Source organism: Struthio camelus, chromosome 4, assembly GCF_040807025.1.
Source record: "Struthio camelus isolate bStrCam1 chromosome 4, bStrCam1.hap1, whole genome shotgun sequence".
In the NCBI taxonomy this organism is placed as follows: Eukaryota; Metazoa; Chordata; class Aves; order Struthioniformes; family Struthionidae; genus Struthio; species Struthio camelus.
Window position 1 is genome coordinate 80129819 of NC_090945.1, and position 15455 is coordinate 80145273.

At 43.0% G+C, this 15455-nt stretch overlaps 1 protein-coding gene across 5 annotated transcripts in view; it reads right to left on the minus strand.

Annotated features, from left to right (window-relative positions):
* FGFRL1 (fibroblast growth factor receptor like 1) overlaps nt 1–15455 on the minus strand; it is a 184359-nt gene that overhangs the window by 20556 nt on the left and 148348 nt on the right. The gene's annotated exons all lie outside the window — the stretch shown is intronic.

Below are 15455 nucleotides of genomic sequence, written 5' to 3' on the forward strand. Positions count from 1 at the left end.
CTGCTAGTGGAAACAACTAAAAGGTGAGACCCTTGCCCCTCCAGCAGTCCCCACCTCAAATTGCCATTGCGATATGGCAATCTGCAGGGACTCACGAGGGACAAGGGAGCAAAGGCAAACTCCGAGCCTCCTTCTGCAGCTAGGGAAGTGGCAGTGCCTGTAGTCTCATGCCTTTGTAGCACCAGTTCTAGGATGAGAAGACTTTCCAAACCCACTAACAGCCCACATTTATTGTGCCAGTACTCATCTCAGAGCATCCTCTTACAGCAAGGCATCGGACACCACGAGGGGGGTCCAAGTGGAGGATTCTGGCAGCTAGGCGTGACGGCCCAGCTAACAGCATGGCTTCCTCCGTGGGCTACGGACAGAGGTGGGCAGCCTCATAAGACAGCTGGATTTGAGATGAAGATCAAGATCTTGATCAAGAGCTACACAGCTCCTTGCTAAAGTACATTAAAGTGTCGGAAGCGTGTGAGATGAAGCTTTAAGCTGTTATTTCAGTCTTGCTAGAGCAATTTGATTCTCCAAGATAGGCCAGGTGAAGGCAGGGAAACGGCCCACTGCAATAACAAAGTGCCTCTCCCATAGCATAAAACACCCCTCAAGAAAAGAGGAAATACACAACTCAAAGAATGAATCTTCCCATAGGTCCAGCTCCTACAACCCATACAGAAAAGATCTCAAGAGCAAAAGAGAGGAAATCCCTTCATTTAATCTCTGTAGCAGAGAAGAAAAACTTCTTGAGTATCCCATACTTGAGTATGCCCCCCTTCCAAAAATAATGTACAAATAGTAGAGCTGCTCTTTACAGTTGTTTTACAGGATGGAGAGTGCTTATAGAGTGTTTGGCGAGGAACCTGTGTGCAGTCTTTGTGAGAGAAGAATGCATATTTAACCCATCCTCCTCCCAGTTCCTGCTATTTTGGAAAAATCATACCGGCTCTTCAGCATGAGGCACTTTACGCCGACATGTGCTCTGTTCTCGTTTACTACCGTCTCTTAAACAGAGAGGCTGAAATGCCATACGGGTTTGTCCCCCCTCGCCCCGACAGATTTTTTCTGCTCCTCGTGGTTGCTTCAGCAAAGTTCCCCCCAGAGGTATGCGCAGCTGTCACTTTGAAGGGAAAAGAAAACTTTCAAGGCAGCAGCATGCCGTGCCGTTGCTTCAGTAGCTCAAACCGTCCCCCCCCTTCCCACCTCCCTCTCACTCTTCTCCGTCACTGGAAATGCTGAGGCTTTCCCGGGCGCCACGGCCTGCAGGGAAGCCGCGTGAAACGGAGTCGTGCTCGGGAAACACCAGCTCTCGCTCAGTGCCACGAGTGCAAACATATCATAGTACCGTCTCCTCCAAGGCTCGCGGGTGAGTAAGCCACGTGCTGCATTTTGCAAAAATAACTGTACAACCTTGCCAAACTGAATGCAGTGAATACAAATATACACATTATATATGATGGCTTGCACATGACAAGTTGCCTCCCTTAAGTCAAAATACTGAATCGATTATCTTCTGGCACTTGTACAAGTTTTCACATAAATATCAGCAGTGCTACAGCCAAAATCTTGCATGTTCTCTGACAGAGGACTTACTAAATCCCTCAGGACAATTAAAAAACGCACTGGGTAACGGAGAAAAAAAAAAGAAAACCTGTGGTCAAAGATGTAGGATTCCTGCCCATTGTTAAGCTGCTGTATATTTTAAAAGTGGCTAAGACGTTTAAGTGGCGATGTTCTGTCAATTATATCTTAATCCTACTCAGCTTGATGTACAAAGAGCGGTATATCCTCCCTTGCCTCCTGCCTCATGTTACAGTATGTCAGCCCATGTGCGCCCCTCCTGCTTACACACAGCGCCTGCCTGGCATTCCCAACACCTCCTGACACGCTGCCAAGCTTTTGATGTAAGTAAAATTGCTCCGAATCTGTTTGACCCTTTGAAGATGCCTCTTTGGTTGTTATCCTGCCAAATCCCAGACCTGTGGAGTAACCTAACAAGCCCAGAAAAAAATCATTTTTGGAGAAGAGATCAGCATAACTAATGCCACCATAATGACCCTATGGAATAAATATTTTGGCAGGAGAGCAAGTTCTAAATAAATAACTGCATGTATTTATGCAGGTTATTTTAGATCCACTGGAACCAGTTTCATGTTTGTTGGGAATGTAGCAACTTTATTGACAAAACATAGCAGAAGTCTCTGAGGAAAAAAAAGTCATGGACATGGAAACTCAGCTCACTTAGAGCAAAACTACCCCTTCCTCAATCCAGATCTGAATGCTGGGTGAAGGGGTGATATGGCCGCCTCCGCTCCAGCTGCAATATGCAGTGAGCTGGGTTCCTAGCTTGTACATTGACCATGATGGTATCTGGAGTAACTTGCATTGGGAACTCTATGAAAAAAGCTGATTCATGAAATGCAGCAACTGGATGAAACTCAGCAAAGCTCATTTTGGGGAGATTGCCTGAAGCTCAGGAATCTCTGGTCAAGTTTAAAAGTGTGAGAAAGTCAGCAAAATAGCCAGTAATATAACAATAATGCTTTCGCCTGGGGTGTGAGTGACCCCAAGCTCAAGGCCCTCTTGTGCTACATTCAGAGAAGGGATTTAAACCTCCTCTCTTGTGCCTCGGGTGAGTGTCCTAAGCTCAACTGTAGTATTACAGAGGCAATAAAGAGCTTATTATTATATAAAGTGGAACGGCCCAGCAGGAGACAGCTATCTCAGGAACACCCATTAGGATGGAAGACCCTAAGGATGATCCAGATATCAACAAGATTTGGACTTCCACCTGCCACATCCAAAGGTAGGACAGTACCCACATGGGAAGCACCTGCCTCTCTCAGTTTTGAAGAACTTTCTTATATTTTAAAATTTTAGTATCAGGTAGTTTCCTGTGGCAGGGAAACAGGTTTGCAGTTTATTCTGTTCCCTGTGCTAGCAATTCTTTGTTTATGCGTGGATATCTCTCTGCACCACAAAGACTCTGTGGTCAGCTTGCTCACTTATAGAGAGGGATCCAAGCTATGATGCTGAAAGCAAATGAAATTTCCTATGTGTTCAGAGGAGTTCAGCCTAAATCTGAAGTCTGCAGCAAGCTCCGAATTATACCAATTAGCAAAAGCAACTAGATCTGTAAGATCTGGTTAACACCGCCAGGTCAGAAGACTGCTGCTTGCATTTAACCCAGTGCTCTACAAATGGCTTGGTTTCACAGTATTCTTATTAGACAGACAGTGGGCCTGAAGAAATGACCCACATTCAGACAAGTATGACCAGCATATGCAACAGTGATTTAGGAGTAAAAGTCACATGAGTCTTAGCTATATTCAAAAATGACCTAATAAACTGATTGCTCATTCATATTCTTGTTACCTCCCAGAGAGGCAAGCAGGTCAGAGTTGTAAGTACAGACAAAAAATCAGCCTGCAACTGAAGGGCAGCGGGGACTAGATATGCAGCATTGCCAGCTTTGCTGCCAGGAGATTACTGCAAGAGGCTGTGCTAAGAAGGATGAGCCACTGAAGTTTCCTACATGCTCCCTTGTCTGTGACCTATATTGGAAGGTCACCCTGTACTGGACTTCTTGGACAGTATCACAGGCTTAGGAGAGCAGCCAGTTGGAAGACGAAGTGGAAAACCTGCCTTGAAAAATAATCACTGACTAATTTTATGTCACGAGTATCTGGGGCTAGAAAAACACCCACTGTATATATGATTTAGGAGTCCTCACCGCACAATTTGGTTTCACAGTGCTACAGAGCAGGCTGACCTGTCAAGAAACCCGATGCGGAAGACTCTCACATCAGGATGTCATAGACTTGGGGACAAGTGAAAAACACATGTAACCCCTTCCCCTCCAAAGACCACACCTGGCCGTACAAGGTCTGAGACACTAAACGTCTGTCTGGCAAGCGGCTGAGATGCTGGCGCTCTGCAGGGAACTGTGAGGTGGGGCTGGAAGGGGGAGTCACAAGTTTTTTTTTTCCATGAGACTTGACACATCTGTGTTTATGAGGCTCTTTCTTAATTATCAGTGTTGAGGTCACGGCCAAAATTGCCCTTTCACATCCTGGAAAGCAATGTGCTCTATGTGTCTTGCCTGCTGTGTATCTTGTTGCTCTCCTCGCTGTCCCAGAGCAGGCTAGATGGCTGCAGTAAAGGGAATTCTGTACTGAACTCCATCAATTGACTAAGCACTTTTAGGGATCCTATGAGGCAAAGACTGACATATAAGCAGGGTATAGTTACTATTTATTACCAGAGCAGAGTTGTTCCATACCCTCTTAAAAGTTAAAACTCATGGAAAATTCAGTCTGGCTCCAAGAGAAACTGATGGGAAATATTCACAAACTATTACCAAGCCAGTATGAAATTTTATTTACCCACAGACTTTCTGTGAAGGCTTCATATCTTAGCTGAATGGACACAACTTGTTTTCAGGGCAACAGTAGGTTCTGAGCATCCACTCCCAAGTCAAAACAGTGGCCCAATTTATGAAGCAAAGATGGAGCCCTAGTGTTTCTATATGATTCACAAAGTTGCTTTAATTTGTTATAATGCAAGGCCAGTCCCTGCTCTGACTTGATGGGGCCAGCTTTGGAGCCTTTGATGTTGGAGGCCTTGAAAGCCCCATTTCACAGATGAGCCAGCTTTGCATAAATAAACAAAGTGACCTCTGAACTGGAGCCGGAGACCTGAGCACACTTCAAAGCAACGGGGGAGGCCATGGGGGGCCATGGGGAATGAAGCAATCAGCATGCATCATTAAGGCAGCACCCGCTCAACGCCACTGCTGAACAAGGGGTGTAAATAAAAGGAGGGAGACAAGTGGGGAGGGAGTGAAATGAGGGGGAAAGTGATGTAATCCAGTCAGGCTTGAACAAGTACAATGAGACCTTCTCCCACGGATGAATGAAGGAGATCTCTCTGAACTCCAGCGTTAAAATCCAATTCCTGTATGTGCCCAGATGCATCATATTTGTACATCATACTTGCACCCCAGCATCCTGTGCTGCTGCAGAGGTCCAGTGAGTGGCAACCCAGGAGTTGCTTGTGGGATCTTGGGCCTTGCTAGAAGTTGAATTAGAAACTGCTCTCCTGAGCAAAACCAGTAAAATTGATGGATGGGAAACCACCATAAACTTGGACCAATAGCTATTTGGACCTACTTTTCAATAGTCCTGATGCTGCAGTAGACAGAAGGTAAACAGCAACATATGGACAAGTAAGTATGAGCTGAAAAAGTAGGTCCCTACAGTTTATCTCAGAGAAATTCAGGATTCTCCTAGTATATTCCTAGGATCTGAAGGGTGACACAAGGAAACGAGACCAATCCGGACTTTGTTTTACGGGGTCTTCTGCTAGCCCGACTGATGCCTCGATGAGAGATCCATGGTATTAAAGGCAGGCAGTTACAACTTTATCACTGGGTTTTCAGGGATTAAGGCCCTTGCTTTCCCTAGATCTCCTTAATGTGGATTAACGCTCCAGGTTTCACTAAGAATTTCAGCTGGTATTAACCCTCAGTGGTCAGGGAAATGCATCCCTACCTAGTAGCTAATGCATGATTTCCATCTGCAAGCTACCACCCACCAGCTGCCATGATTTTGTTGCTAGTCTTGTGATATTTGGGGGTTTTCCGAAGGACCTTCCTCCTGACATGTGACTATTTGAGAATTTCATTTTTTTTGTTACTGAATAACAGTTCCTAGGATTTGTGATTGTAAAGAACTCTTCTTTAGAGCAAGTATGCTCTAAAGACTTGGAGAAAGAGGAACAAAATAATCAATTATGAGCACCTTGTGATTTTTCAGCCTGTTCCATCATTGTGTGTGGGGGGGGGGGGTCTGAGTTATATGGCTAGGATGCTTGGGACCGGCGATCCCTGTATCAAGGGATCCAAACCACGGCTGGTTTGAAATAAAGAAAAAGATTAAAATACAAAGTCTGGGTCTTGACTAATTGTGAATTTCCTCCCATCACTGAGCTCTAATTTAGCAAACTTTCCTATCTGAACCCTCCTTTCTGTCAGAGGCAGACAGACAGAACGAAACTCCAATGAATTCAGCCCACTAAGACAAACCTGGTTTAAATTTTAGATGTCATCCTGAATGTTTTTCGTAGTTCCTTCATCAACCCTTCATCTCGTGCTTGCCATTCCTTAATCTATCTGCTGTATTAACAGTGCCGTCTACTGTATTAACAGCGCTGATGTTAAGAAAAGGCAGGAAATGTGTTTAGAATTCATTTGGAAGGGCACAGTGAAAGCAAAAGGATTAGAAATATTTGAAGGGAAGAAAAAAAATCTCCTGGAGGAAACCCCTCTCCTTGGTCCCAGCCAAGCAAAACCCCTCAAGATGAAAAAGAAGAAACCCACTCAGAAGAGCACATAGCCAAGGAACACTCTGCTTTTCTTAAAGAAACAAACTAAAAGGTTACTGGCAAAGAATCTGCCTCTGTAATGGGCACTGACGACTTTACTGCCTACTGACTTTGGCTCCAGTTGTGCCAAAAATAACCAGAGCTATTGATACTAGAATTTCCTGAAAATAAAAAAAAGTTTGTGTTAGTGGCTTTTTCGGTGTTTTCAGCACTGGTCATTTTCATGAGAACTTCCATACAAAAAATTTCCATGCATTTCACTTCAGCTGCAGCACTGGGAGTCTCTCTGTAAGCAAGATGTTTCGCAAAAGAAAACTTTGCAGCCCACCTGTCCCCTGGCACTGCAGGCTGCAGACCAGACTCCTCGTTGGGGAGTGAGGAAACCTGTCTTTTGTCCCTAGCTAGATCAGTAACTCACATTCTTAAGGAAGGATGATGAGGTACAGGCCCATTCCATTACCTATAGGTGACAAAGCTCCTAGTTGGTAGTTATTGCTGTATTCCACATTTCAATGCATAGGCGAACACATATCAGGCAGTGAGTGCTTCATGACCAGGGAAGACTCCAGCTCCCATCCACAGAATGAAGGAAGGAAGGAACATGGTGTAGCATAGACATCCCAGAGCCTGCTTAGTTTATGGACTGGTAGCAATCTAGTTCCAACAGCACACACAAACTAGTCCTACTTCTCTGGACAGTTTTAGCAGCCTGTAGAGAATCCAGTGCTGCTGTGCATAGACTGCTACCAGTACGTGAGCTAACTCATTTATCATCAATTTCTTCTTTATACTGCCATCTCTGTTGGGAGTGCAATGTAGACACATCCCTGGTCTGTACTCTTTTGCAGACCACTAAAAATGCTGTGGTTCATTGCTTGGGCTTGATTAAAAAACTTTGGTTTGGAAAGGGATTACATGTTTCCTTAGAGAAGTAAATGTATAAAGTGGAGAGATGGAACATCAGAAGAACGGGCTATTTTAGGCATATAAAGAGATTAAGACACAAATATTGAGATGGAATTTAAGAACATTTAAATTGAGCATATCTGAAAGCATCCCTACGGAGGCGTCTACTAAGCAAGAGAAGTTATATTCCCTCAATCTTTGGAACTTTTAAGAAGGATAATAGTCTATCTATCTGTGGCTGAACTAGGCATTTTACAAATCCATTTTGTATGAGTAGGGCATAACTGTATGATCAGTAAGAATGAAAAAGGCCAATAGAAAAGGATGCTGATGAAAAAGAAGTCCCAAAACCCCCTCCATTTAGGCTATCTACATATGTGAATTCTGGACCTCTTTCAAGGATGAGAACCTGGATGAGACCCGGGTATGCCATGCTCATTTCTATCTTTGTCCCTTCCCTCTCCCCCGTAACTCCTCTCTACCTGGTTCAGATCTGTGCCTACTTTAAAACTGTCCCCCCCCCTCCTTCACTAATCACATTCCATAATGCTGGAAGGAGAAGCCTTTCTCAAATTTTTGGTCTCTCCTTGCTCTCTGTGGTACTTCCATTGTCGAGAGAAGTGCTCCATTGCTACCCACAGAGCTCACAAAATCATCCGAGATATACATTCTCAGTCACGGCACATCTGCATGTAAGGATGCTCCATCTCCTGCTGTAACCACACGAAGAACCACAAGGAGAAATGGCTGGAGCTAATCACTGAACCACTGCAATTCCCTGAGCTACCATTATAACAATTACATTACAAAGGAAATCACAGGCTTTCCTCCTTCCCCAAGCCATGCTGACTCCTCCAGACACCAGGACCTCCCGCCTGCCTTCAGGTCTCCATTCCACAGGAGGCAAGAAAACAATTCTTTCTTTGTTGTTGTTGTTGAGGTTACTTTTTTTATCAGCATGCTGCATCCCACACAGACAGCAGTCCCAAGAGCTCTACACCACAGGCACCAGTCTGCGGTTATATTCTTGATCAACTTCTGAAGAAGACGAAAGGAAGAAGAAAACAGAGAAAGAATGAGACCAATGGGTAGGCTTCTGTCTTCTTACCAGCATTGTCTGCACATGAAATGGCAGCACCAAAAAGACAGCTGTTACCGATCAGCTGTCCCAGCCTTCTATCAAACTGAGACTATTTCCCAGTATTTTTTAATCTTTATTTGTATCATGATAGTATTGAGGATTCTTAGAGACAAATTCCCACTGTGCTAGACATTGTTCACACATAGCACAAAAGACAGACCCTGTCTAAAGAGTTTATTGCTTGGATAATGCAGGCATGGAGCAGATGCCACGTTTATTGAGGTTCCTCAGGAATTACATTTCTTATTGTCCACACAGTTCTGCCTTCTTGGGGAATGAGAGGGTCTCTCATTCTCTTATGGAGTTGAGAAGTGACTTTATAACAACAAATCAGCTGCATATCTGAATTTCTAATTTTATGGCATTTATTATTTATAATAATAAATCATTAAATATTGATAGTAAGTTTATAAACGCTGGGAAGTCTCATGGGATTGTTACTGTTACCTAACAAATAAAGATGTTGAAATAGTCCCTACTTTAGAAACCTGACTCTAGTGCCCAAGCTAGGAGTGAGCCTGAAAAGAAGGTTGACATATACCTCCCTTCCCCGACTGAAAAGAGATGACGGAAGGGGCCTCAGTCATGGACAGTGGGTGCCAAAAGCGAGGTGGTATGAACACTCCACCCAAGAACGTGGGCCAAAATTCCATTTTCAACAATCCTAAATTGCTAGGGTTGGGGGTGGGAGGAATGTCACTGGAAGGACTAATGCAAGGTTAATGATAAGAAGAAGATTACAGCAGAGCCGAGGATAAACTGATAAGACCTGGCTCTCAGCCTTCTATTTTAACCACTATGCAGCTGCTGTTTCCCCCATAAAGTTATGTCTCTATCAGTCCCCTTCCTAGGAGCACTGATCAATGTTTATTATTTCCTTCATTTCCAAGATGTGTAGGAACATCAATGACACATGTTCAGTCTCCCTGAATTTTCACCTGGTCAAAATAGCCAGTGCAAAGAAATTTCCAGGAGGACCTGAAGCAGCGAGAGGTCATATATGTCCGTGACTTAGGACAAAAATAATTCTTGGATGGCATTTATAATCAAACGAAAATAATCGATCGTACAATCCTGGGCCTTCCCAACACTGTGAGTTAATTCCTCAGTGTGGAATTGCCCAGTCCATCAGGACGAACGAGCAATTGCAACACTGGACTTTACAGAGAGGAATGTGGATCCAGCTGTTTCTTCAACACCACCGTGAAAATTATTCAAACACTCTTTATGGACTTACAAATTTCATCGTCCTCTTCTGGTAGGAAGAAAAGGGAAAAAATTCCTACAGAAGAAAATTAAACATCTTATGCAGTATGTCAATTATGAGATGAAGCTAACTCTCAGAGAGGACTGCTGCTTAACATCTTAAATGGGAAAACTAAACCTCATGTGCATTTGTTTGAGGGAAAAATTCACACCTCATCAAAATCCTCCAATAGACTATGATGTTTATCTTTGACTTTAAGAATTAGAAGGGCCTAAAAGTGTTTAAAAATGCAAATAAATCAATGGAAGATGAAGGTTTCCGCTGAGTTTTACAGAACATATAAAAATCAAACTATCTAAGATTTTAGTTATATTCGGGAAAGTACAAAATGTTACTAGAGAATCCTTCTTCCCAGATTTCAGATGCAGATGGAACTCCTATTTAAGAAAATAAACCCATGTTTTTAATAAATATAGATTTCATTAATGATGTCATTTGTAACCACCAGCCCCCAAACAGCCAGCGACTTATGAGCATATACATAAGGATCTTTTTCTAAATGGTCTTTCTAAAGGACAGGTAAACCACTAAAATAGAAGGCACAGAAAAGGCATTTGAAAGGGTGGAGAAGAAATACATATTTTAGTTTATATGTATATCTTTTTGCTTAGATTTATGTTCATTAACAAAGTGATAGTCAGTCATGTAGTAACAATACGGCGGTGAAGTAATCTCTGCTTTTCACACAGTATTTTTCACCGCTACACTTTATAGCATGACAAGAAGCTAAAGTTACAGGATTTGTTGTTTCGGGGTCCAATCCTGAAAAATACAAAAAAAAAACCTCAGTGTCTGATGACGCCAAACAGACAGTCATTCAACATTCCCACCTGTATGATGTCAAAGACAGAATTTTATTAGTGAAGTGCCACGGACCTTGTATATAATGTTCAATGAATGCTACAGCTATCTCTGAGTCATTGTCAGACTAATAATAAACTCCTTTAAGTAGTGAAATGTTACCACTTTCACAATTCTGTCCAAGAACAACTCCGGACAAGTGGCAATTTTGTTGGCTCCCAAAACAAACGGAATATTTGGCACCCTACCTAACGTGAGGATTACAGTATATTACACTGGATAATATGGGTCTCTGTCTTGCCAAAATTAAACCTAACCTAATTACATGGAATAAATTATAGCTTTCCATGTGGGGTAAAACACAAATTGTAAAAATGGTTGCCCCAACTAACTATATATTCCCAACGCTGTCATTACAAATTTCTAAAACATCCTTCAAAACAACGACTAGTGTAGTTCAGCCATGCCTGTGGGATGGAATTAAATTCCCTTGCTCTGCTTTGTTTTTTAAAAAAATCCTGTCAGTGTACGAGAACAGTGACCAGAGTAGGACCAGCTCAGCAGAAAGCACCAGACACAGCAGTACCTCCACAAAATATGTGAGAGCCACCATTTCTTAGATGGGATTGAGAGGCTTGTGGGTGCTCAGTCACAAGGTGCCTTGCCTTGAAAAGGGCTCATTCGTCAGAGATGAGCGTGCAGCTCTCTCCAGCGGTCAGAGCTCTCTACGGTCTGGGACACAAGGATTGCTGCTTGCACCCTGCTCACCTTGGACCTCTGTTAAGGGCTTCACTAGGATGAAGAAAGAGGAGCAGAGACTCTGCACTAGCAACACAGTTTTGCAGACAGGGAACAAAAGCACGAATGCAAAGACGTTGAGAAGACAGACTAGAATCACAATCTGAATTCAGTGTTTGTCAATGACCCAGAGTTTGCTGGCACCTACGGCATTGCTAACACCTATGACATTGAATCCTAGAACATTCATAAACAACAGCAACTTTTTTCCTAGAAGTATTTCACTGTCTTTGAAACTTAGATGCTAAAGCAGGTGCAGTTTATTACCTTTCCATGAGAGTTACCCTGTGCAGACTGATCTTGGAGAGGAGTGGAAGGGTGGCCACAGTGTGCATGGAGGTGTAAATGGGAACTTTCAGGCCCTCTAATCAAGATATAAAGAATGTATCTATCATCTCAGTCGTATCTGTGTGTGTGGCGGGGGGAATATTTTTTCACTATTAGAGACTGCTTTCTCCAAAACCTCTCAGTAATGACTCTGATGAGCACTACAGTTACATACCTGATTTTTACTATGATAATGTATACTATTACTAACATAATCACATGAATATTACATACCGAATGTAGCCCGCATGCTGTTGGCTATTTTAAACAACAGATGTGAGAGGCATTTAAATGCCAATTTTAAAACTGTACAGTTGATTAAAATGCTGTGAGCCATTCATAGATTGCCAGATATTCTATTTACATGTATTCCTCCTATGTAAAATACTTCAGGGAATACTCTGGACCCTGGCATATGGTTTAGAATGATGATAACTGATGTTGGAGATGCCACACAGGCAACAGGACATGTTATCCAGTTACATCTGTGTGTAAAATGCTTTGAGATCTTTTTTTGATGGAAGGAGTTATGAAAGTGTAAAGCTGAGATGCTACATTTACGTCTCTTTAAATCATGTTCGGAGATAACAAGCAGTTAAACCCCATCAATGAAAAAACTAGCACTTTTACCAATGCATTTCATTGCATCCTTGTGCTGCTACTCTCTACGGTAATTATGACTTGTGGGTGAACCTTGAAAGCTTGCGAAGGATCAGTTTAAAAGGAGCACTCTGATGCCAAAACACATCCAAACCTTGAAAAATGGAAATCTTAGGAGAATAGGCTATGTAAAGTCAGACTGTAATTTACTTAGGGCTTATTCTTCACTTCTTCGAACGCTGGGGAAATCCCTGTCCATGCCACAAATCTGACTGACTCCAGCTTCTGCATCTGCAGCCTCACAAATCCCATGGGCCTGCAACTCCCACGCTCTGTAGCGCGGGCTCTGCCTGACAGATTACATGCAAATGTTACAAATACATCATAGATTATGGTAAAAGAATGTTCATAGTGCTACAGATACATCCAGGAAAAAAAAAGTATCAGCAAGATCCCTTGGTAAAGTCCCCACGGTAATATGCTCTGAATGAGGAACCCTAGCACGCGAAAACATTCCTAATAATTCCTCCTGTTTTCATTAATAATATTAAATTTCCTGCTTCTGGGGTATCTTTTTGTTTTAACAAGCATAGCTTTTTGTCTCGTCTTCTGAAAGGCTGCACCACTGTAGTCTATTATTACTATTTATGCTGAAGTCGTTTAAATGGGCCAGGCATTCATATCCAAAATCAGCAATTTGCAAGGCATAATCTCATAACAACTAGATTAATGTGACACCTGAGATGTGTTTTCTTTCAAGATGTAGGAGTCTGAGTGGCTGAAAGTGTCAGAAATGCATGAAAAAAACAGTCCTTTCTGCTTCAGAAACTTATATGCAGTTGATTTTGTAGCGCTTACAAGTGACCTTTGGTGATTTTTTCCTTGATAAACGACCAACTACATTTGAATCAAATTGTAACAGGCCAGCAGTTTGAAATAACTGAAAAAAGAAAAAAAAAGAAAGAGTTGTTTTCTTACTATCTGAAATACTTCATTCTGGCTCAGAAATAATTAGGGGCGGATAAATTATCTGGTCTGCAATTTTCTCTGGCATATTATTTTACTCATGTCTTTCTTCTTCCTCTGCAGGGGGTGCTTGTGGTCATATTGTTCTTTTATTTATGACTCGCAGTCTTTTCAGTGGCAGCACGCACACCAAAGCGCAGTCACAGCGCGGGAATGCAAATTCCTTGCGAGGTAACCAAGAAGAGAAAAATGTCCCAGACCATGCCAAATCTTTACAAGAACGGCAGTTAAACAGAAAACTATACCCTTAAAAAACAAAACCTGGGAAACAACACTGCTTAATTAGAATGTCATGATTTGTATATTTATGAGCTTTAAATATAAGACCTGGTTCCCCATTGAGGCCTAATTGGTTCTTTTGAAATTCCCTAATAAAACAGTGCTCATATTATCCAGCTGATGCATTCCCCTATTTATTTTGCTTGATGGTGACTTGCTTCCACTTTGAATTGGTTGCTCCCAGGACTGCTCTCTGGCTCAGCTTTCAAGCTGATTTCTCTGACAAGCTGGCAGCAATAAAATAATTCATTCCAGAGGCTGCGAGAATCACCCACAGCCTATACTGCATGTATCGTCTGGCAGCAGTACAGAGGCCTACGCAATGGGAAGCCTGGGGTAAACCCGGCGCTGGGACACATGAATGCTGCGGGGAGGAGGAAAGGCTTCAGTCATTCGACCAAGAATAAAGGCACTATAATGGCAGTGGGATGGCAGGAACACTGGAGAGGGCTTGCTCCAAATGAGACTCACTCCAAGCAAGAAGAAGGGACTTGAATAAAACCTCATTTTCCAAGGGAAGAAGCAAGCCCAAACGAACGCTGTGATGCTGGAGGTGCCCAGGGTGCAGGTTTTCAACCTCTAGTGTGCAGATCCCTGACTGCTTCTGCAGGTGACTGAGAAGGACAAGGCGGATGGCACTAGCCATACTTCTGCAATGCTTGTGATACAGGTTTGTCTGTATTTCTGCTGGAAATACTAGGGGGCCACAAGATGACAAAAAGGCAGAAAATCCTTGTGCAAAACAATAGTATGTAGGACGTCTTAAAACTCTGAAAAAGACACTACAGCAGATCCATTCCTGTTCAGAAAGAAAGATAAACCCCTCACAGGCTAACAGGAACAAGGGTTTGGGGAGCTCATCTGTGCCTGGGCTTCTGTAAGAGAAAAAGGATCGAGTTACTACTAAAGTCACCCAGTTTCTGAGCGCTTAAGGCAATCAGGATTTTCCCCAATACCGCTACGACTTGTAACAAACTGGCCCCATATCTCCCTGAATAATCACCAGCCTGTTGCAAGGAAGCCTGAGTGCATATTCCTGTGTACTTCCAAACCAATCGCATCTGGGTAGAGATTAGTCACTGCTTTTACAGCAAGCTCCTGGGCTCAGATCTGCTGTCTGATGCACTTTCTAGGGACAGATACCTCACTAGTCATATGCCCTCAATCCTGAAACTGGTTTTAGCGACAGCCCAAGCATGCTCCCTTGGAGTCCCACATGCGGGAGGCAAGCCGGGATGATTTAGCAAGTCCCCTTTGAGATAATAGACCAGGAGTGTGGGGAACACAAGCTCAGCAAAGTTTAACTGTGCCAGCATTACTCTTAAAGTGCTCCAAATTTATACTGTTTGAAAAGGATATCAGCCTCCACATGAATCATCTTTAATTTGACTTCCAGCTTGTGTGACCATAAGTCATGGGAGGTCATGGAAGATAATCCATAAGTTATGGAAGGTGCCTCTTATGCAAGACCTTCTTAGGTATAGAGAAAGCTGGCCCTCCCGCACAGAGCACAACCCAGTTTGTCCAGCCACATGCTCAACACAGAGATTTTCATTGCCACCATTCGTACTTGTCCATGTTTGTCCCGGCCCAGTGTGCAGAGAGGTCGTTGATCCCTGAGGACAGCCCAGCCAGGGTTAGTAGCCTGACCTGCAGCCAGGACTGCTCTCTGGAGAAGCAGTCGAGAAGGCAACGTAACAGCTTACCCCCTTCGCAAGCGAGAACTAATGCGATCAGTATGCCAGAGACACAAAACAGGCTTCACAACATGACACAGCTATATCCTACATTCAGTCAAAAGCTCCAGCTGAAAACTTCCTATTGGACTGACAGGCTGAAGTTGGCAAAATTTAGGATTCTGTTTTAAATGAAGCAGAAAATTGCTTCTATTTTATTTCTAAGCTACATGTTACTCGAGTGAGCAGATATCCC